Source organism: Puma concolor, chromosome E2 (assembly GCF_028749965.1).
Source record: "Puma concolor isolate L17-30 chromosome E2, mPumCon1.1.hap2, whole genome shotgun sequence".
Classification (NCBI taxonomy): domain Eukaryota; kingdom Metazoa; phylum Chordata; class Mammalia; order Carnivora; family Felidae; genus Puma; species Puma concolor.
The window spans coordinates 17,205,845-17,228,426 of NC_141681.1; the positions used below are offsets into that span (position 1 = coordinate 17,205,845).

Genomic DNA, 22,582 nt, shown 5'->3' on the forward strand with positions numbered 1-22,582 from the left:
ACTGTGGTCATGATCTCGCAGTTTGTGGCTTCAAGCAGTTTGTAACAGCAAACGGCAGTTTGCTGACAGTGCGGAGCCTGCTTCAAATTCTGTGTCCCCCTCTTTCTATGTCCCTCCCCTGCTCACATTCTATCTTTCTCTCTCTCAAAGATAAACAAACATAAACAATCAACAACAACAATCAGCACTGGATGGAGGAAGCCCTGAGTTGTAGCATTTACCAGCTTCAGGGTCAATATTCTCACTGTGGTGCATTTCAAGCCATTAAACTGACATCAGCCAGCAGGCAAAATTCCAGAAAACACAACAGGCTACAAACAGGCAACATAGCTCTCTGTAGCATAGCACCTTTCCTAATCCTCCCCTCCACTTCCCATCTTCCCACCTCCCCTCCCAGCAGATATCATTTGTGTCCCCCACCCAGAACCTCCTCTCCCCTTAGAGCACTTTGCATTTAACTTGTTTTATTATCCCCCTCATCATATAGTTAAGAATTTGCTTTATCTACCCACAGACTAAAAACCATTTGAAAATAATTCATTGTTTTATTCCTTGTTAAAACCCCTGTAGAATTTTTTTAAGTTTATCTGAGAGAGAATGCTCACACATGAGAGATTTCTCATGACCAGAGAAATCATAACCTGAGTTGAGATTAAGAGCCAGACACTTAACCAGCTGAGCCACCTGGATGCCCCAAACACTATAGAACTTGAGGAAGGGGTCATAAACTCCCCAGGGCCCAGAGCAAGATGGAGTAGAAAAACAAAAATTCATAGAGAATGTTTAGGAAGAGTTTTTAGCTGCTTAGAAGTGCTATGACATGTATGTCTTTAAGTAGGAAAAGAAGCGACAGACTTGAACGTTTGATCCTGTTTATCTACCCAACGTAGAAGTGAGTCACATAAGAAATAAAAAGTAACTCCAGTATTCTTGCTTCTTGCTTTCTATTTTTTTCCCCAAAGCATGCCATCTGGGCCTCAACCTCAGGAAATGTCTTGTCCCATGTAAAACTATTCCCATTCTCTCCATCTCCCTACCCTCTAAGGAAGTGTTGCTCATTGAGAACATGAGATCACTGAAGATAAGGATGAGGTCTTCTTTGCTCTTATAATCCCCAGATCCAGCCTAATGCTTGGTACCCGGCAGGAAGATATAGTGAGTACACAAAATCATTTTTTTTTTATCTAAAAAAAGGCAATGGGTTTGAAATAATAGAAGTATTGGTGTTATTCACATAATATCCTTTTCAATTGAGCCAAACTTTAGGCTGTTACCCAGAGGGTAGATTATAGTAGTGAGGACCTCTGTCGCCCCCCTCCCAAACCTTAACACCTGAAGACCTGTGAGCTCTTTGTATGCTTATTAGGATGAAGGTCAAGGCTAAAATGCCACTCATTTATTTCTTCCTTCATTCTGCCAATATTTATCTAGTACCTTTTATATGCCAGACCCAGTGCTAGAAATTGTACACATTTCTTCAAAGTTGGCACTCATTTTATATCCAATGCGGAAGAAAAGAAGATTCATGAAATTCTTGAATGCCCCAGGGCAAGAAGCATGACACAATAGCACAACAACCTTAAAAACAGTACCACCTGCCAAATGCACACCCAATACATAAAATCCAGGTCGTTTCCAATTTTCCTAAACTATACACTTAAAGAGAATTGTTACTGGAAGGTTTGTGAACACTAATAGTACAGCATTAAAAATGTTCTACAATACAGTCCTAAGGAAGTGATGAATCACTAAATTCTACACCTGAAACTACTATTACACTGTATGTTAACTGGAATTTAAATAAAAACTTGAAATAACAAAAAAATATATACTCCTAAGGAGACAATGAGCTCAAAGGGCCTGCTTAAAAAACTCAGCAACAGTTTTCCAGATTACTCACAAAGGCTTCCTGCTATACAGCTTAAAACTTATTGGTATTTAATGGTGGCGTTTATTTGCCAGTCATAGATACTTGTCTGTGACAGCAAATATGATGGTCAACTCATCAGTAAATACTACCAACTTAATCAACAAAATGTGCCTTATCTAACTACACCATCTCCACTGATGTTATTCCTGGTTAAGTCTCTACCACCTCTTTCCAGACTACTCTAACAGCCTTGTAACAGAGTAGTCAAAGCCATCCTCTTAAGGTACAAATCAAATGTAGATCCTCCCTTGCTTAAACTCCAATGGCTTCTGCAGATTTAAGGAGACTCCAAGATCACTCTCATTTCTGACACCACTACAAAGTTCTAGTGTCCCCATGACCACCCTCATTTGTGTCACCAATTGTAAGTTTGGGAATCCCAAAGACTACCCTCAGGTTGGGTAACTTGCTAGAAAACCTCAAAGAATGCACTGAAAGCTATTATACTCATGGTTCTGGTCTATTACAAAGTAAGGATACAGATTAACATCAGCGAAAGGAAGAGGAACATGGGAAAGAGTCCAGGATAGCTCTCCACAGAGCTTCCAGTTGTCCTTTCCCAGGAGAGTCATGGATAGAACTAACTCTTCCCTCCAATGATATGTGACAATACTCATGGTATTATTGCCGGGGAAGTTCAACCAAGCATTGGTATCCAGAGTTTTTACTGGGGTTCAATCATCTACATATGGTTGGTTATCTATATGCCTGATCTTTAGCCTCCAGTCCCTCTGGAAGTTGAGCTGCTACTGCATGGCCCAAAACAACCACAATAAATCACAATGTTAAACTATCCAGTGTGAATCAGGACCACCAGGTAAACAAAGACACTTATCAGGCAGGGCATCCCGTAGAGCTCCCAGGAGCTGAGGGCAAAAGCCAGACCTCTGTCTGGGTAAAGTTAACTGTTTCCAATACATTCAGAACCAAAACTCCTGGTCTATAAGGCCAGATAAGATCTAGCCCCTACCTGCCTTTCCTACATCTCCATTTCCCCATCACTTGCTCTGCTCCAATCACATCTGCCTTCTTTCAGTTCCTAGGATAAAGACAGCTCCCAAGTAAGGGCTGCAGCTCATGCTGTTCCCTCTGCCTACAATGCCCTTCCCCAGATGTTCATATGGTTGTCTGTGGCTCATCAAATTAATTGTCACCTCCTTAGAGGCCTTCCCTGAACACCCTAGCAAAAGCAGTTGCAACCTGCCTCCTCACACACACACACACACACACACACACACACACACACACAAGGGCACACACTCACACACACTACAAATGCACACACTATACACAAACACTACACACACCTATGCATACCTGCACAGACTATGTACACATACGCTCTCTCCACTCCATTGAACTATCATCTTCATAGAACTTTTTAGGACCTAAATTATTATTTATTGCTTCTGTGTTCTTTACAGTAAAAATGTTTTAAGCCTTATTCACCAATCTTACTGACCATTCTTTTTGCAGTGTACAAACTGATACCTAATATCCAGTATATGTTGAAAAAAAATTGTGGATTGACTATGTGCCTCATATGGGACAAATATAGACACACAGAATTGTAACTTCCCCGAACTGGCTTCAGATAAAGTGTATAAAAAGCATTAAAAACAAGTCTCTTTTTCTTAGTGACCAAGAGACTAGACACTGTATGCCATTTATAATTAACCAAGGGAAAATGTTAATATGAATATATGAAGCTTAATCAAATTAATGAGTCTCATTTCCCATGTGGATTGTTAAATCAGTTAAATGAGATGCCAACCTGGACCCAGGAGAGTGAAAGTTTAATCTTTTTCCTTTTGACCTGTATCAGAAAACCTGAGTTTCCAACTTAATGCTAGACAATTAAAAGTATAAGTTGATTATTCACCAATTAAAAAGAAATGAACTATCAAGCCACAGAAGACAAATCTTAAATGCATATTGCTAAACTAATCTGAAAAGGCTACCTACTGTATGACCCCAACTATATGACATGCTGGAAAAGGCCCAACTATGGAAACAGTTGTTGGGAAGGAAATTTTTTTCTCTGAACTTCAAAGTTTCTTACAGCTAGTCTAAGCATTAAATTGTCATGAGACAGATTAACAGAGAAAATGAAATTTCATTCCATACATATAGGAATATCACATAAAGAAGTTCAAAGACAGAAAGGTAAAATGAGGAATATATGCCATCCTGAGCTAAGGAATGGAATAGGGGCCTGGCACTTCAAGGGGAGGAAGGTAATTCACAGGACAATACGAAGAGCAGATGTTTGGTAATTAAATGTTTGTCTCACCATACAGATGGGTGACTCAGATAAAGTTTATCTCTGGTGATAATGCTTACTCTGGGAAAGACTCCTAATGTAGAGTCTTCTAAGTAGTTAAGTGAGGGACTCTCTTGAGTCTACAGGGTCTCGATTATCTTCAACTCAAGATATTCCACACGCCCAAGTGGCACATTTTAGAGAGACTTGTCCTGAACCCCTTCACAATAAAAAGAAGAGTGATTACCAAAGCTTTAGGGGTAGGGATAAATAGATGAACAGTGTCACGGACTTGTGCTCCAACAGGATACCGTAATAGTGAACACATGTCCTACATTTGTCAAAACCCATAGAATATATACAACACCAAGAGTAAACCCTAATGTAAACGAGGAATTTTAGTTAATAATGATTTCAGTGTCAACATTGGCTCATCTGTTGTAATAAATGTACACACTAAGGCAAGATGTTAACAGGAGAAACTGGGTGGGGGAGAAGGGAGTATATGTACTTTCCCCTTAATTTTTTGTAAATCCCAAATGGCTCCAAAAAAATTCTACTAATTAAAAAAAAAAAAAAAGTGCAAGCTGCGTTTCTTTTCATGGAAATTTGAGAGGCTATTTCCTCAACTCTAAATGCATTAAGATACACAGTCTTGCCCCTTTTTCAGTTAATTATAACCTGTTTTCCCATCACATTTCCAGATTCTGTGTAACAGATGGTGAAAATGTCTATTCTGAAGGCCTATAAAGTATTCCTGTTGAAGAATAGTGGCTATTATTCAGCGTCCCCCACGTAAGAGTTGGAATACTCAGGGTAGGGTGCGAGGAAAGGGGGGCCACATGCAGGCAACAGGGTGGAAAACAGAAAGCAAATCCTCAGGATGTTAACAGGAATAGAGAGTACTCCTAGAGGAATTAAAAGTGACCCCCACCAGGAACCTAGGGAAATCATCTATGCAGAGAAAGAAATGACTTGTTTGAAATTCATTCACACTGGCAGGGTCAATAGAAAAATTTCAATGTAAATAACGGGAGACCTTAAATGTGTGTTTGCTGAATGCTGAAGCATTGGGGGCAGAAACTAAGCAGAGGTTTCTGCAGTGGCCAAATGTTTCCTCTTATCACAGCAGAATGGTCATTAAAAGAGAAGCCCTAAGAATGTCTTGAATGTAGATGAAGGCCAATCAGATACCCCTGTGAGAGATTTTTAAAGATTTTTTTTCTATTCTCCATTGTATTCCATCTGGATTGGATAAGATTTGGGGGATAATTTGTCATTATCTTAACCTCGGAATTGAAGCAAAATTTAAAGGAATTAATGCGGCTTTTTCCCTTCCCAGGAGCATCTTCACCTTTATACCACCAACTCTTCATTCGTCATCAGCAAGCGGGGACAGTTATTCAGAAAACAATGGCAGGAGCTCCACAGCACTGGGGGTTTAATGTTATTTCTGTCTCCATAAAATCTTCAATAATTTGTTTACGACTTCTAAAATTCAACAACAGTGTGCAAATGCAATTCCACTTATGTTAATGTGTGCTTCCTTCTCGCGTATCAGATTCTGAATAAAAATTAGGCAAGTACTCTGTTTTGAAAATATGTAAGATGTGAACTTGCAGGGAGGAAAAAAAAAAAACCTCGAAATGCACTATCCTATCAACCACATTTTTTTTAACTTAATAACTTAAGTGAACTGTTAGTGAAATTACAACCTGCTTGTGACACAATAAATTTACAACAAAATTCACTCCATAAATTATTCAATTCTGTGACTGCAGTCAAGGAGAGAAATATCGCCAGGAGCAGGTGATTAGCATGTGAAAAGAAAACCCATCTCCCCACCAAAACAATCACTGTCAAAGCCTCCTATTGGAGTTTTGTAAAAATTACCATTAAGAACACACATTTAAGTCTTTGTAGTTACTTTAAAAGGGCCAAGTATTTGATTTACATTATATTCATTTGTTCTTTCTTCAACTGTCTTTCTCCCACAAACCGTAACTGCCTCAATAAATGCTTGCTCAATCAAGTGTGCATTAAAACAAAAGAATTTAACTTCAATAAAAGTGATGAATCAGAGCCAGAAGTTAACTTTTCCTTCCTCTGTATATCTGGCTACCGGTTAGGCAAAGTAGAAATTTACATTTGATGTTCCACAGGGGAATACTAGCAGATTCTGCTGTGAGATGTTGGGGTCCGGGAGCCAACATGGTCCAGAAAGAATCCTTGATACATCTTCAGCACAAAAAGGATGGTTTTATTAAAGCACGGGGACAGGACCAGCAGGCAAAAAGAGCTGTCCTGGGATTGTAAGGAGTGAATGATTGCACACTTTCAAGTTGGGAGGGGGTTAGGGATAGCCTAAAGCCTCTAAGGAATTTGGAAGCAAGGCTTACAGGACCTTGAGGGGCTAGCTGCTCAGATAAAGTTCATTAGATCCCTCAGATGTATATCAGAGGGCCATATACTTGGAGAAGGACTGCTCACCTGTATCTTGGGGAGGTAGAGATAAAAAAGTTTCTAAAGGGATTTTTCTGTGTTAAAGACTTACAGGATCCTGGAGGTCCAGCTACTGTCAAGGTAAGGTTGCCTTTTGCGTCTAGCAAAGTATTTACAATGAGGCAGTTGAGGTCCTGGAGGAAGGTCACTCTGCCTGCCTCAAGTACTTGTTAATGGGCTGCAAGTTGTAAGTTTGTTTTCTTTTGCCTTTGTTCTCCTCAGTTGCTATTGTGCGGTTGGTCATATTTGTACATTTTTGCATAAATCACCTTTCTTCCTAAGTCAAGAATGTGTCAGGGCACCTGGGTGGCTCAGTCGGCCAACTTCCACTCAGGTCGCAATCTCATAACCTGTGAGTTCAAGCCCTGCACTGGGCTCTGTGCTGACAGCTTGGAGTCAGTAGAACCTGCTTTGGATTCTGTGTTTCTCTCTCTCTCTCTCTCTCTCTGCCCTTCCCTCACTAGTACTCTGTCTCTCTCTCAAAAATAAATAAAAACATTACAAAAATTTTTTTTAAATCAAGAATGTGGCTATCCTCACATATTAATACATAAATTGTTTTCAGTTCAGCAGATGCCTTGGAATTGGGTTTTCTTTAGAGGCTGTTCTTTTTCTTGTAATGCCCCCAATTTCGAATCAGAGAGACCACCAAGGAGCCGATACCGATGCAAACACACGAGGGTTTATTTGCAAGCTCGAGCTTGGGCCTAAGTATACCTGACACAGCAGAGCAGGGACTTGGACCCCTAGGTCAAGAGGCGTAGAAGTTTTATAGGGACCAGTGGCCAATGAGATTGTAACACACACAGAAAGTTGCATAGTCATGTCAGTCCACATACAGGTGGCCAATTGAATTACAATTTACCCTATAGTAACTGTTTGAACTAGCCTATCACTCTGGTCAGAATTGGCGGGCAAAAGGCAGGGTTTACATTCTTTGGCGTTTAGGGGTTCCTCATTCCTATATGAGCCGGTTTCCAGTAAGGGTGTGCTCAGCAGCTTGACTAGGGTGGGGAGTGTCTTAAGCAATAAGTAGGTCATGTGGGGGTCATACATGAGATGGTGGGTGTAGCACAAAATGGAGTTAGTCTTGCTCTGCTTGTCCAGGGGTAGGGGATTTTTGTTAAATTCCTTGGGTCCCACATTTCTCATAAGTAGTGCGTGGCAGGCAGAATAATGGCCCCCCAAAGATATCTATGTCTTGTTTCCCAGAACTTGTGAACACATTATCTGGAAAAGGGAAATTAAAATTGCAGATGGAATTAAGGCTACTAATCAGCTGACCTTAAAACGGAGATTACACTGGGAATTCTCAATGTAATCACTGGGATCTTCAAATGTGGATGAGGGAGGCCCAGAGTGAGTACCCAAGTGACATGGTATGAAAAAGACATATATGGACATTGTGGGTTTCCAAGACGGAGGAAGGGGCCATGAGCCAAGGAATGTGGACGGATTCTAAAAGATGGAAAGTCCAAGAAAACAAATTATCCCCTTGACCCTCCAGAAGAAACACAGCCTTGCTGACACCTCAATCTCAGCCCAATAAGTCCATTTCAGACATGTGACTTCCTGAACTATTATAAATCTGTGATATTTTAAACTCTCAAGTTTGTGTTAATTTATTAAAGCAGCAATAGGAAACTAAAATAGAGTATTTAGGGGCGCCTGGGTGGCGCAGTCGGTTAAACGTCCGACTTCAGCCAGGTCACGATCTCGCGGTCCGTGAGTTCGAGCCCCGCGTCGGGCTCTGGGCTGATGGCTCAGAGCCTGGAGCCTGTTTCCGATTCTGTGTCTCCCTCTCTCTCTGCCCCTCCCCCGTTCATGCTCTGTCTCTCTCTGTCCCAAAAATAAATAAACGTTGAAAAAAAAAATTTAAAAAAATAAAATAAAATAAAATAAAAGAGTATTTAAATAGTACTCTCTATTGTGAAAGGCAAATGGTGTGAGAAAGGAAAAGAATTCCACAAATTGTTAGTATTTGTTCATGAAGGAAATCACAAAAGACCTGTAATTTTATATAACTCTTCTTTCTTAAGTATTTATTTATTTTTGAGAGAGAGAGAGAGAGAGAGAGAGAGAGAGAGAGAACACAAGCAGGGGAGGGGCAGAGAGACAGGAAGACAGAGGATCCAAAGGGGGCTCTGTGTTGACAACAAAGAGCCCGATGCAGGGCTCAAATCAAACTCCTGAACCATGAGATCATGACCTGAGCTGAAGTCGGATGCTCACCCAACTGAGCCACCCAGGTACCCCTATATAACTCTTCTTAAAATTACATCGTAAGGAATAATTTGAATGGTATATTTATTTTAATTTCTATTACAGTTCTTCCATTTATCAGAAAAATTATTTAGTGCTTATGGATGTATCTTCCACTAGTATTGGAATAATTCACCCCATGTAAAGCTACTCTTTCTTTCTTGGATAATATCTCTTTCTCATCAGCTACCAGCTGGCATGTGCTTTGTGTTTTGATACACAAAAGCCATCTAAAAGATCACCTGTACTTATAAAAGTAAATTCTTGTTAGATAGTATAGGACAAAGAAAACTTTCCTCGATCCTCTTAGGATTCCTGGCTGGGCCTGAAAATTAAACAGACAAAAACAAATGAACAGGATAAAAATGTAAGTATTTATTTAATCTAAGTTTTGCCCTACACTAAAGCATTCATAAGAAAATGAAAGACCTGAATAAGCAGTTAAGCCTGAGTTTTTATACTAGGTTTGATAAAAAGTCAACAATGATGGGAATACTTGATAGGGCAAAAGGGTATGAGCTAAAAATAGTAACTGGAGGAAACTGAGCAAGGCCTGTTGGTACGGACTTCCTCTCAGCATTCCGCCATCTTGGCAGATAAGAGTTTCCTCTGGGTGTAAGAAGGGCACCTCTCACATGAGGATCTTAGTACCTTCTTCAGGAAAGAAGGGAGAGGTCACAAAGTCCTTTCTGTATCAGCTATTTCTCAAATTACTTCAGCTTAAAATTTGGTGTCATATTTTGGGGTAGTGTGTTCTGAACCCTGTCAATTGTCCAGCAGGGAAGAAAAAAGACACAGAATCACAAAGTGGAAGAGCTGAAAGAAACCTTATGTGATCTAGTTTAACTTCCTTATCTTATCAGAAAAGCAATCAGGATTCAAAAGATGGAATTCTCTTCCCAAATTACATAATCTGGGGTAGAAGTACCTTTAGAATACTGGCCCAGATCTCTTTTAATAATGCACAGTGCCACCTATATGGGTCATTCAAATCAACCTTTGTTAACCCAACAGATATTTATTGAGCACTTGTCGGTATGTTGGGCACTTGCCTTAGGCACTGATTATGCAATGAGAAGCAAGAGAGACAACTACATAGTTACTATGTAGTTATTCATATAACAGAGATAACTATGGTAACTACTTACTATAAGTTAATAGTTCATTGGGAGCAAACAGTATCAATAAACAAGCAAACAGTGTTCTATTGAAAATGTAACATATTCATGTGATATAGAAGGACTAAGGGCCATCTCAGAGAGCTGATCAGCAAAGAGCTTTTAAAATAGCTGAATGACAACAAAGAGCCAAGCAGAATGGGAAATGAACATTTCAGGCAGAGCGTCAAGGTTGTGGAGGAGAAACTTAGTTCTGGAGGAATGTACTGAAAGCCAGTAAGGTGGGAACTTGGCAATGAGGGTGAGTGGGTAGATGGGAGATTAAAAAAAAGGAGGGAAAAACCAGGTTCAAGTTCTGAAATCATTTTGTGTTACATGTAACTATGGTCATCTCTACTTATATTTGCATTGACTTCCATGTTAAGATGTGAAACAAAACACCAAATATTATCAAGTAAATATGAACTCAGATCTATCCCCCTGCTTCATGAAAAAGGCTTAGGTTCAAAGAAGTCAAATCAATAAAATATAATTGGATTATTGGCACTCATCAGTGACACTGTGCTAGGTTTTATAAAGTAAAGGCTCACAAGAGCTCTTCAAGATAGAGATCACATATTTAACTAAAGGAAATTTAAAAAAAAAAAAAAAAGAGTCAGGTGTTTCTTAGCATGAGAGAAGTCAATTCGTATTTCCTGAACACACACTATCTGCCAGGCATTCCAGTAGGTGCTTTACCTACACTATCACTATTAATGCCCCAGTAAACAACTGCATGTCCCAAGCACTTTGATGTTAAGTCAGTGGCTCAAGATTGCACTCTTAGGAGAAGAAAGGCAAGTATACACTGGTCTGTCTGCCTCCAAAGGTCACACTTTCCCCATTAGGCCATGTGCCACTCACATTGAGCAAAAGATTCCCTACATAAGTCACATCACCTCATTCTCTTCCTGTATGAAATGACATGTGGGACTAGATGATCTCAAAAATCCCTCTTACCTCTAACATTCTGTGATTCCGTGATCCTATTACATTGGCACAGACTGTCCTCTCCCATTCTTGCAACTTCTGCACCTGGAAATTTCCTCCTCCACAAGTTGTACTGCAGTTGCTACCCACCAATGAGGAATGTTTCCTTCCACCAAGAAATCAGATTCTTGCCTACACCTGCGCAACACCAGAGAAAGCCAACCAACTTCCCCCTGTGGCAAGGGGAGCACAATAACGGGAGTCTGTATTAGCTGACCATGTTTCTGTCCCATTTATTTCCTGCTCACTAAATGACTATCAACCACGTGACAGTCATTCTCAACCATGTTTGTGGGTTGAGACACCATGATGAGGAAAATTCACAGATCAACCTAAAGTACTGTTCTCAGCAGCTTAATTTGCAAATGTCAGTACTTCCCTTCTCCATACTGGGCTCACCTTTTTCAATTCTAAGTCACATAGCAGCAAATACAAAATTTGCTTCTAAGCATAAACTGTTTCTGGGGAGTATAGTTCTCTGCCCCACAGACTTCTCACCTGAAAAATAAAATATTCAATGGCAGATGATAATTAAGTCAAGTTTCAAGATTTGGTGTGTAGGTAGCTAATCATTTTTCCTTGATATTAAACAAATTATACTTAATATTCTGGAACAAAAATTAAATATTTGAGTGTAAAAGTCATTATTTGTTATATATTTAATTATTAAGAATAAGGTGCATCATAATGAAAGAATCAGTTCTGATTATTCTGTAAGGCAACACTAGGACTAAAAAAATTCAGTGTTTCTTCTATGTACTGCTTTCCTTGATGTGTACAGAAGTTTTTGTGTGCTCTAGGAAAATCCTATGTGTCTTCCAAGTCACCACTTGTAGTGAACAGTTGCTATTTTTGCCTGCTTAGCATCCTGCAGGTGGGATTTCCTTTAGATATCACTCTACTTCAATGCTCTGTGCAGTGGTTCAGGTGGTTCAAGAGGATTATAACTCCAGATCCAGGAGCAAGTGATGCCTTGCCAATCAGCATACATCCTCCTAATAGTAATGGGCACATAACCCAAGTCTAATAGAGTTTAATTCCTAGTTTGCTGCTGGAGAATTCAAGATAAAAATGATCTCTTCCCCTGGAAAATGTCTATCAGTCTGGAACCATTGGGAGCTATCCTGCCAACACATGTAAGAGTTTACTTGAGCACAAACCAACATAAGACAGCAAAGCGGCAGAGAGAGTTTGGTAAGTCTTGGTGATGAAATCTGAACTCCTGGATCCACCTGCACTAAAGCCCACTTGGACTTTTCAGGTAGTTGAGACATCATTCCCTATTTGTTTATATTAGTTTGTGTTTTTTAGTACTTGCAACCAAAAAATGTCGAAACATCCCATTTTATACTACAATGTTAACGTAATATCCTTCAATCATTAAAAGTCCATGAAAGTCAACTAAGTTTGTCCATAGAAAAGATACACAAGTACTCTTAGAGAGATAGGATTCTTTCCACCAAAAGAAAATGTGTTTACAGAATTATTCTAGAAGTACTACAAAGGAGTATCTACATTCCCATCACTAGCAGCGGAAGAAAATTATGGCTGTTCTGTTAAAATAGAAGTTCCTCTATCCCTGATCTCATCCCTCATTTTCATTTTAAAATAAAATTTTGGGGTGCCTGTGTGGCTCAGTCGGTTAAGCATCTGCCTTCGGCTCAGGTCATGATCTCATGTTTCATGGGTTCAAGTGCCACATCGGGCTCTCTGCTGTCCATGTAGAGTACACTTTGGATCCTCTGTCCCCCTTTCTCTCTGCCTCTCCCTCGCTTGTTCTCTCTCCCCCTCTCAAAAATCAATAAATAAAAATTTATTTAAAATAATTTTCTTTGAAAGAGAGAGAGACAGAGTATGAGTAGGAGAAGGAGAGAGAGAGAGAGAGGGAGACACAGAATCCAAAGCAGGCTCTAGGCTCTGAGGTGTCAGCACAGAGCCTGACACAGGGCTTGTACTCACAAACCATGAGACCGTGACCTGAGCCAAAGTTGGATGCTTAACTTTCTGAACCAACCAGGTGTCCCCCATTTTCATTTTTAATAAGTCAACAACATGTTTTCTAAAAAGGTATTCAAATTATGTGTATACATACTATATCCTCCCATGTAAAAACAGAAAGCCTTCCCACTAGAGCACTTTGTCTTTAATTGTACAATGTGGAAATTTTTATTTTTCAGTCTTTGGGGAACAAGAATATTACAGACTAGTACACGTAACTGTAAAAACAACCTGAATCTGGATATCTCAACAAGCAGTGAGATCACAATCCATTTGTAGAAAAATGGGCTGATAGACAAAAGCAAGTACACAATGCCATAAAGGCAAATCCCACATAGTCCACCCAGGGGAATATTTCAAAAGATATACATAGAGAACAGATGGGGAAAGTGGTGGACATAATCTGGTAACATTAAGTAGATCACAAGATAACAATAATGTTACCATGCATATATTAGGAAGGGCCTGTTCTCCAACAATCACAAAGTACTTTTCCAACTCCTAGGTCAAACACCAGTAGTCAGAACTGATAGTGAAAAAGCATGATTCTTATTTTTCCTGTATTACAGAACTGAAACACTCACATTCTAAGAAATTGGCCAAATGGAGGCATGCATTGTGGAATATCTCTGATTAGACATTAAAAGACAGCCACTGGAATAAAACATACCAGGGAAGAAAAGAACACATCAACCCACACAAGAGAGAAATCCATTTTGTTCAACAATTATATTGGTGTACAAATAATATATTTTTTAATGTATTGCAATGTAATGTATATTCCTGTAGTAACCACAAGGAATGGCCACCACAAAGGAAATACTATTTTTAAGTAGTAATATTTGAAATTTTGTGACATTAACTTACCATAAGATTGGAATTTCCTGACCTAAAGGGAAGTTCTTACTCTGGGGGAGAAAAGTAGCATATGGATTTATGCAGAAAACCTCACAGTGGGAAATGTAATTAGCATAAAAATATAGATGATCCAGCTTCTACGAAACAAAGTTGAGCTACTGTGCCTACCTGTGGTTCAGAGTAGAATAGGAATACATGTAGGACTTCTGAGCAGGAAATTCTTTACTTGCAGACCCTATTTTCTAGTGGCCTTGGTAGGGTATGTTATTCCTGCACACGCAGAAGGGCACCACCTCCACTTTACGCACATGAAAGAAGGACAAATTCAATAAATTAGGTATGGCCCATTCAGGATTCACAGCTAAGATCCAGCTCCATAGTCACTTACATTTGTAATTCACTTTGCTTTCCTAGTCTTGAATCCCCCGGGACCAGATACCATTCTCAGACCCAGGTACAACTGTAGTCTACAGCACTCACCCCTAGGTAATGCTAAATTTGTCCAGGAAGTTGTACTGGCCTTCTGCCTTTGCACAACCATGTGCCACACTGAGAGCATGGCCTTGTTTCCTGAATGCCTATTTGAGGCACACACATCATGACTCGTTCTCAACAGTACCTCTCTCTGATGCCTAAAACTGCCTTGCATACTCTCAGCACTGACTCTATTCTCTATCAAATGAGCAGCCTGGAATCAAGACACAACAAGTGGCCAGAAGCATGCTCGGCAGGCATCAGCATGGAAGATGCTCCAACATTGGAAGGGACTCAACATGTTCAGTGAACTGCTGGGAGATGACAGAGTCCATTTAGCAAGGGAACTTGTAAAAATCATCATCATCATCATCTCCAACCTGAGCCACTCATACTCACATAACCGACATTAAGATGTTTGAAATCCCCAATATTCCAGTGTTATTTTATGTTACAAACACAGTTTCCAAGTAAAACATAAATTTATGTAAATTTCCTTTTACAAAAATGTAAATGTTTTTTAAAGAATTTTCAACACATGAATTTAAGCAAAGTGGGTTTGGTTTTTTGCTTTGTGTTCTTGATTTGTTTTGTTTTAATTAGGAAGATCCATTTCCATTTTCTGAGCATTTGGGTTAATTGTAGCTTAAAATTATGTACATATTATAGTTATCTGCTGAATTATAGAACATCCAAAACTTAACAGTATACAGCAACAACCAAGAATCTCCAAAATAAGGAGCCTGCAACCAAGAATCACTGAACATTTTAGGAAAACCAACATCACAAAAGAAAAGGCATCAAACAAGGGAAGAATTGACACATGAAGAAGCTGAAACTCTCATACTTTACTGTGGCATAGTAAAATTGTGTGGCCACTCTGTAAAACTGTCTGACAGTTGCTCAAAATGTTAAACCTAGAGTTACCATATGAGTTAGAAATTTCACTCCTAGGTATATACAAAGGAAAATTGAAAATACATGTCAACACAAAAACTTACAAATATTCACAGCAATACTATTCCTAATAGTCACGTGTCCAACTGATGAATGGATAAATAAAATGTGGTGTATCTATACAATGAAATACTTTTGAGCAATAAAAAGGAATGAAGTTTTGATACATACTACAACATGGATGAAACTTGGAAACATTAACATTACATAAAGAAATCAGCCTTTTGGGGTGCCTGGGTGGCTCAGTCGGTTGAGGGTCCAACTTCGGCCCAGGTCATGATCTCACAGCTTGTGAGTTTGAGCCCCACGTCGGGCTCTGTGCTGACAGCTCAGAGCCTGGAGCCTGCTTTGGCTTCTGTGTCTCCCTCTCTCTCTCTGCCCCTAACCCACTCGCATTCTGTCTCTGTCTGTCTCAAAAATAAATAAATATTTAAAAAAATAATTAAAAAAAAAAAAAAGGAAATCAGCCTTTAAACAAATAATCCAGTGAAGAAATGGGCAAAAGACATGAATAGACAATTCTCCAAAGAAGACATCCAGATGGCCAACCGACACATGAAAAAATGCTCAACATCACTCATCATCAGGGAAAGACAAATCAAAACCACAAAGAGATACCACCTCACACCTGTCAGAATGGCTAACATGAACAACTCAGGCAACAACAGATGTGGTGAGGATGCAGAGAAAGAGGATCTCTTTTGCACTGCTGGTGGGAATGCAAAGTGGAAAACAGCCCGAAGGTTCCTCAAAAAATTAAAAATAGAACTACCCTACAACCCAGCAATTGTACTACTAGGTGTTTGTCCAAGGGATACAGGTGTGCTGTTTCAAAGGGGCACATGCACCCCAACGTTTATAGCCACACCATCGACAATAGCCTATGTAAACAGCCCAAATGTCCACCGATGGATGAATGGATAAAGAAGACATGGTATTTATATACAATGGAGTATTACTCAGCAATCAAAAAGAATGAAATCTTGCCATTTGCAACTACCTGGACAGAACTGGAGGGTATTACGCTAAGCAAAATTAGTCCAAGAAAGACAAATATCCTATGACTTCACTCATATGAGGACTTTAAGATACAAAACAGATGAACATAAGGTAAGGGAAGAAAAAATAATATAAAAACAGGGAGGGGGACAAAACATGTATCACTCTTAAATATAGAGTACAAACAGAGGGTTGCTGGAGGGATATAAACACAGGGAGGGAGGATGGTCTAAATGGGTAAGGGGCATTAAGGAATCTACTCTTGGGGCGCCTGGGTGGCGCAGTCGGTTAAGCGTCCAACTTCAGCCAGGTCACGATCTCGCGGTCCGTGAGTTCGAGCCCCGCGTCGGGCTCTGGGCTGATGGCTCAGAGCCTGGAGCCTATTTCCGATTCTGTGTCTCCCTCTCTCTCTGCCCCTCCCCCGTTCATGCTCTGTCTCTCTCTGTCCCAAAAATAAATAAACGTTGAAAAAAAAAAAATTTAAAAAAAAAAAAAAAAAAAGGAATCTACTCCTGAAATCACTGTTGCACCATTAATATTTTATATTATATATTTTTTAATATTTAATATTTTATATATATGTTTATAATGTATATAAATTGATATATATATTTATACATGCACAAATTATTTATACACACACACAAACATATGACAGAACATTGCTTTCATAAAATAAGAGCAGGCAACTATGAATAAAAACAAATTAGAAATGAAATAAGCAAAAATTTGTCACTGAGACAAAAAGATCAATGGAACAGAATAAAAAGTCTTGAAATAGACCTACATAAATACAGCCAATTGATCTTTGAAAAAACAGCAAAAGCAGTGGAGTGCCTGGATGGCTCAGTTGGTTAAGTATCCAATTCTTTATTTTGGTTCAGGTCATGATCCCATAGCTCATGGGTTCAAGCCCAGAGGAATGGAATTCCCTCTCTCTCTGCCCCTCCTCCACTCCTTCTCTCTCTCTCTCTCTCAAAATAAATAAATAAACAGCAAAGGTAATATAATGGAGCAAACATAGTGTCTTCAACAAATTGTGCTGAAACAAATGAACATCCACATAGAAAAACATAAATCTAACACAGACATTATATTCTTCACAAAAATTAACTCAAAATAGATCACATACCTAAATATAAAATACAAAACTATAAAACTAGAAGATAACGTAGAAGAAAATCTAGATAACCTTGGGAATGGCAGTAACTTTTTAGATACAACATCAAAATCACAATCCATGAAAGAAATAATGGATAAGATGAATTTCATTAAAATTTAAAACTCATGGTCTGAGAAAGATTTATCAATAAAAGGAGAAGACAAGCCACAGACTGTGAATAATGATTGCAAAAGACACATCTGATAGCGCCTGGATGGCTCAGATGGTTAAGCAACCAACTCTCAATTTCAGCTCAGGTCACGATCTCATGGTTCATGAGTTCGAGCCCCACATCACACTCTGCCCTGATGGTATAGAGCCTGCTCGGGGGTTCTGTCTCTCCTCTCTATGTTCCCCCACTTATGCTCTCTCTCTCACTCTCAAAGTAAATAAACATTAAAAAAAAATAAAAACAAAAAGACACATCTGATAAAGGTATACTATCCAAAATAAACCAAGAATTTAAAAGTCAACAATAGGAAGGGATTCAGAGGTCAAGGTCCAGCAGGCTGCCAGATCCTGGAGTCTCCTATCTTGCAGGGAGCGGCTTCCAGCAGCTATAGCCAAGAGGCAGAAGCACTACTTTGAGGCTACAGCATGGCAACTACAGGAGAGCTGGCCAGGCCAGGCCCACTATCTCCTCTGGGCCTACAGTTCATCATACAATGGTAACATCACTTTTGAAGGAACATGTGCACACTGTTTCCAGTTGCTCATCTTGGATAACTCTCAAGTGTACCTCAAACCCAAATCCAAACTGCCACCCAAAATACAGAAACTTCTTAGCGAGAGGCAAGAAAATATACACTCAGTTTTAAAGAAGCAAAAATTGAGAAAAAATACAAAGACCCCAAAAGTGTGTTGATTACTTGTAAAACATGCAACAGAACAGTTAAATATCATGGTGAAAGTAGAAGCTTTCTATCCACACTGAAGAGCAGTCCTACCATTCGTATGACTAAACTTGGCCTGAAGACACCAGAAAGACTCTGAGTTCTACAAACATAAATCATATGTGTGGTTCCAAATGCAAGAGCCCAACCTTGATATTCAGGACACCGACATCTCAACACTCAACACTCACTTGCTCCTCAAAGAGTGTGAGCAAAACTAAGAAACACTTCTCTCAATTAAAAACGTTGCTTAGCCAGAGTGAATCCCAAAAGAATTCAAAGGTGGACTTCAGAAATTTCTTACTATCTTTGTAAAGGGTACGCTGTGAAAATAAATGTTTAATGCAGCTCTGAAACTAAAGGTAGTAAGAAAAACATCTGTTTTAAAGCTTTACTTATTTAAATACATGGATACTAGGGTCCAGGAGCAAACTTCTCTTTTTCAGTGTTTATGGAGAAAATACTTCTTTAAAATGAATAATTGAGGGGCACCTGGGTGACTCAGTCAGTTGAGTGTCCGACTTCGGCTGAGGTCATGATCTCGCAGTTCGTGGGTTCAAGCCGCACATCAGGCTGTGTGCTGACAGCTCAGAGCCTGGAGCCTGCTTCAGATTCTGTGTCTCCCTCTCTCTCTGCCCCTCCCCTGTTCATGCTCTGTCTCTGTCTCTCAACAATAAATATATGTTAAAAAATTTTTTTACATGCATAACTGAAACCTGTCTACCTCATAGGGTGGCTGTGAGGATCAACAATATATGGAAGGTCCTTGTAAACAGCAAAGACATTATGAACATTGAGTGGTTATATTATTATTTTCCTTCCCTTAATTAGCACATTAGTCATGTTCTTTCATAAGGAAATTGAGACCTTTATGAGGGGACCTACTCACTCCTTTCTAGGTGTCTGTTATTGCTAATTCAGGAAAAGGATCAAGTGTCCTTGTTTTTCCACAATTATCTGCATAACTGTATTAGAGTGCTGAACATGATTCCTGTTTTGCATGCTAAAGTAAATATATGGATCATTCTTGATTGTAAATCATTCAGATACCCAAAATTTCATATTTTACAACTTTCTGTTGTTCCTAGTAATATTTTATCATAAGTGGCATTTCATTTGCTCTGGTGAAGACTTATTTCTATGCCTAAAATTTACAGCAAAATATAACATAGTAACAGTTTAACTATCTTAAACCTTTTCTGGAACATAGATATACCAAAATGATAGACTGAGGTTGTATTCAACCTGTCTTTTAAAAATTCTTTCAATAAATAATTTAGATACTTTCAACTACAAAAAAAAAGTCAACAATAGGAAAGCAATCCAATTAAAAATAGGTTAAAGACTGTGACTCCTCACCAAAAAGGATACATATATTAAAAATATGAATATGAAAAGATGTTCACATCATATTCCATATCAATATAAATTATAACAGTTATGAAATACCACTACACACCTGTTGGAATGGCCAAAATCCAGAACACTGACAACAGTAAATGCTGGTGAGGATGTAGGCCAACAAGAACTCTCATTCACTGCTATTAAGACCACAAAATGATACAGCCACTTTTGGAGACATTTTGGCAATTTCTTACAAAACTAAACATACAATTATCATACAACCCAGCAATCTTGCTCATTGGTATTTACCCAAAGGAGGTGAAAACATATCCACACAAAAAACATCTGCACTCAGATGTTTATAGCATCTTTACTCATAATTGCCCAAACTTGGAAGCAACCATGATGTTCTTCAGTAGGTGAATGAACAAATAAACTAAGTACATCCAGGCAATAGAATATAATTTAGCAGTAAAAAGAAATGAGCTATCAAGCTATGACAGGACATTAAGGAAATTTAAATGCATATTACTAAGTGAAAGAAGGCAATCTGAAAAGGCTACATACTCTATGATTCTAATTACATGACATTCTAGAAAAGGCAAAACTTTGGAGAGCATGAAAAGCTCAGTGGTTGCCAGGAGTTGGAGGGTAAGAGGATGAGGAATATGAGGGTTTTAGGGCAGTGACAATACTTTGGATGATACTATATTACCGTACAATAATATATTCCATATAATATTACACATACATATTATAATAATGAATATATGTCATTACACACTTGTCCAAACCCATAAAATGTACAACACCAAGACTGAACTTTAAGGTCAACTATGGACTTTAAGCAGGATATGTCATTACAAGGTCAGGGGGTAAGATATGTACCACTCTGGTGGAGGATGTTGGTAATGGCTTAAGCTAGGCACATGCTGGGGTCAGGAGATATATGGGAAATATGGGAAATCTCTTTACCTTCCACTTACATTTATTGTGAACCAAAAACTGCTCTTAAAAAAAATAAAATCTTTTTAAAAATCACTGAAATTAGGGGCACCTGGGTGGCTTAGGTCATGATCTCACAGCTAGTGAGTTAGAGCCCTACATCTGGCTCTGTGCTGACAGCTCAGTCTCTTGCTCTTTGAAAAAATAAACATTAAAAAAAAATCAATGAAATTAAATCCTCAATTGGTTATCTAAAACCAAAATGGACAAAACTAAAAATTAAAATCTTCAAGTTGAAAATACAGCCCAAGAATTCACTCAAAACACAACATAAAAACCTCAGAGATTAAGGAAGAAAAAAGATTTTTAAGACAGATGCAGAAACTGTAAATTTGTCTGCTAGGAGGCAAAGAAGAAAAGAGTGAGAGGGGTGGGGGAGGTAACACACACACACATACACACACACACACACACACACACACAAATTCTGGCAAGTTTTCCTAATGTCAAAGAAAGAAGCAAATCCTAAAAGATTCCAGATAAAGTTCTGCCTCCATTATGAGAACTGCCAATACATGTGCCACAGAGATGCCTTGATTTAAAAGCAGCACTAGGAGTTCCATTCCACTTGCCCTTAGATCAAGGATTCCACAGAAGACTACCCAAGATTCAACAAACCTGGGCACCCAGGGCCATTTGGGTAAGATTAGCACCCTGTATTCCTTTATCCCTAACCAGCCTCTCCACAGAGAGAATATGCAGAGTTGCAGAGTGTCTACCATATGCCAGATGCTGGGCAACAGTAACAGCTATACTCTCTATCCTCTCCTTTTCCTAAACCTTCTAGAATATAGTGTTCTGATAGACTGTGGAACACATCTCTTAAAGAGGTGAAGAGATGAAGAAGCTTGAATATTTGATCTATTGACTTCCAAACCTCACTGGGTGAAGGGGCCACTCTGGAACCAAGAGTTCCACAGGATACCCTGTCTCGTCTTCACAAAGGCCAAGAACACCCTCCCACAGTTAGTGAATGTGCTTAAGCAGAGAGAGCCAGGAAGCCTGACTTATGGAAAATAACTGTCCACAGGTGACCTCTGGGGCAGCTGGGGGGATCTGGGTAGATGAGTGCATGCAGGTGCATATCTACACACACATAAAATCAGCCCTAAGGTCAACTTCTGATATAATGTAGAAACATTGGGAGCATTAATGCTAACGTTAGGCACAAAGATGTCATCACCATATTTAACACTAACTTGAACTAACGCAATTAGGCTAGAGAGAGAATTGAGAAGTGTAAGATTGAAACAAGGCAAAGCTATCTCTATTTTGAAATATGATTTTGTATCTGTAAACCCAGTAAATCCACTAAAATACCACAGCAAAATACAAGATAATTCAATCAGGTGGCAGTATGTAGAATTAAAAAGAAATCAATACACTCTATATAATAAAACAACAGTTAAAAGGTATAATGGAAGGAAGAGCCTATTCACAGATAGGAACAAGCTTAATATGAAATGTGCAAAACCAAAAGACAGGGGAAAAGAACTACTACCAAAGGATAAATAGTAATATGAAAAAGAGATGCTGTATCCTTGGAAAGAAAGACTTAAAAGTCAATTCTCTCTCAGTTAATTTAATGCAATCCAATAAAATACCAACAAGGTGGGGTTTTTGTTTGTTGTTTTGTTTTTACCTAAAACTAGACAAACTGATTCTAAATTCATACAGAAAAATAAATTTTAAATTTTTTTTTTCAACGTTTATTTATTTTTTGGGGGACAGAGAGAGACAGATTATGAACGGGGGAGGGGCAGAGAGAGAGGGAGACACAGAATCGGA

At 38.9% G+C, this 22,582-nt stretch overlaps 1 pseudogene; it reads left to right on the forward strand.

Annotated features, from left to right (window-relative positions):
• LOC112857251 (ribonuclease MRP subunit p24 pseudogene) overlaps window positions 1-18,770 on the forward strand; it is a 54,309-nt pseudogene extending 35,539 nt beyond the window's left edge.
• The last annotated feature ends 3,812 nt before the right edge of the window (window positions 18,771-22,582 follow it).